Consider the following 2,122-nt stretch of genomic DNA (forward strand, 5'->3'; position numbering starts at 1 on the left):
GTGTTTCGGAGCGTCCGCGCTAACCGAACGGTGTGAAATGACGAGTGCGTTCTGACCGAAGGCCGGGGTGCGTCCTCGCGTCCTCACGGGACCTGAAAGCTCGGAAACGCTGCGAAGGCGTCGTCAATGATTTTTTTTGGCGTACGACTTTCTGTTGCTACGACGAGAAAGAAATTTATGCGCTTCTTGCCGCGTCGGTACCGACCTCGGTCGGGGATATTCCGGCTGCGCGCTCGAACGTGCTTCATTTCTTCTTGGATTTGGAAGTAATTCCTAAGCGTTGTGTGTGTTTGCGGTTCGTAAGGGGCGCCTGACGGTGGCCCCGCGTCCGCGCGTTGGTAGGGTTTTGGGCGACCCACCACGAAAAGATTACCTGGTTGATCCTGCCAGTAGTCATATGCTTGTCTCAAAGATTAAGCCATGCATGTCTAAGTACATGCCGAAACAAGGCGAAACCGCGAATGGCTCATTAAATCAGTTATGGTTCCTTAGATCGTTTCTTCCTACTTGGATAACTGTGGCAATTCTAGAGCTAATACATGCAGTGAGCCCGAAGCCCCTCGGGGCGACGGGTGCTTTTATTAGACCAAGATCAATCGGGCTTCGGTCCGTTTTGTGTGGTGACTCTGGATAACTTTGTGCTGATCGCACGGCCACGAGCCGGCGACGTTTCTTTCAAGTGTCTGCCTTATCAACTGTCGATGGTAGGTTATGCGCCTACCATGGTTGTTACGGGTAACGGAGAATCAGGGTTCGATTGCGGAGAGAGAGCCCGAGAAACGGCTACCACATCCAAGGAAGGCAGCAGGCGCGCAAATTACGCACTCCCGGCACGGGGAGGTAGTGACGAAAAATAACAATACGGGACTCTTTTGAGGCCCCGTAATTGAAATGAGTACACTCTAAATCCTTTAACGAGGATCCATTGGAGGGCAAGTCTGGTGCCAGCAGCCGCGGTAATTCCAGCTCCAATAGCGTATACTAAAGTTGCTGCGGTTAAAAAGCTCGTAGTTGGATCTCAGTTACAGGCGGGAAGTGCGTGGACACCACGTTACGGCCCGTGCTGAACATCATGCCTGTCGTGGCTTGGTTCCCTTCATCAGGTGCCTTGCTTTGGCCGGCGCGTTTACTTTGAAAAATTAGAGTGCTCAACGCAGGCGATTCGCCTGAATAACAGTGCATGGAATAATAGAACAAGATCCTGTTTCTGTTCTGTTGGTTTTTGGAATACAGGATAATGATTAAGAGGGACAGACGGGGGCATTCGTATTGCGGCGCTAGAGGTGAAATTCTTGGACCGTCGCAAGACGAACTACTGCGAAAGCATTTGCCAAGAATGTTTTCATTGATCAAGAACGAAAGTTAGAGGTTCGAAGGCGATCAGATACCGCCCTAGTTCTAACCATAAACGATGCCAACCAGCGATCCGCCTGAGTTACTCAAATGACTCGGCGGGCAGCTTCCGGGAAACCAAAGTATTTGGGTTCCGGGGGAAGTATGGTTGCAAAGCTGAAACTTAAAGGAATTGACGGAAGGGCACCACCAGGAGTGGAGCCTGCGGCTTAATTTGACTCAACACGGGAAAACTTACCCGGCCCGGACACTGGGAGGATTGACAGATTGAGAGCTCTTTCTTGATTCGGTGGATGGTGGTGCATGGCCGTTCTTAGTTGGTGGAGCGATTTGTCTGGTTAATTCCGATAACGAACGAGACTCTAGCCTATTAAATAGGTGCGTGGTTCTCTGCACCTTGCACCCTTCTTAGAGGGACAAGCGGCTCCTAGCCGCACGAAACAGAGCAATAACAGGTCTGTGATGCCCTTAGATGTCCGGGGCCGCACGCGCGCTACACTGAAGGAAGCAGCGTGTTTTTATCCCTGTCTGTAAAGACTGGGTAACCCGTGGAACCTCCTTCGTGATTGGGATAGGGGCTTGCAATTGTTCCCCTTGAACGAGGAATTCCCAGTAAGCGCGAGTCATAAGCTCGCGTTGATTACGTCCCTGCCCTTTGTACACACCGCCCGTCGCTACTACCGATTGAATGATTTAGTGAGGTCTTCGGACCGATACCCGGAGCGGCCTTTCGGTTGCGCCGGTGTGTTGGAAAGATGACCAAACTTGA

The 2,122-nt window shown here is 51.6% G+C and overlaps 1 non-coding gene across 1 annotated transcript in view; it reads left to right on the forward strand.

Annotated features, from left to right (window-relative positions):
* Positions 1 to 370: 370 nt before the first annotated feature.
* The window catches only part of LOC120845647, a 1,815-nt gene continuing 63 nt past the window's right edge, over positions 371 to 2,122 (forward strand). The window contains exon 1 of the ribosomal RNA XR_005716849.1: positions 371 to 2,122. This exon is cut by the window's right edge and continues 63 nt beyond it. This is a non-coding gene — a ribosomal RNA (small subunit ribosomal RNA).

Source organism: Ixodes scapularis, unplaced genomic scaffold (assembly GCF_016920785.2).
Source record: "Ixodes scapularis isolate PalLabHiFi unplaced genomic scaffold, ASM1692078v2 ptg001158l_1___fragment_3__unscaffolded, whole genome shotgun sequence".
NCBI classification, from domain to species: domain Eukaryota; kingdom Metazoa; phylum Arthropoda; class Arachnida; order Ixodida; family Ixodidae; genus Ixodes; species Ixodes scapularis.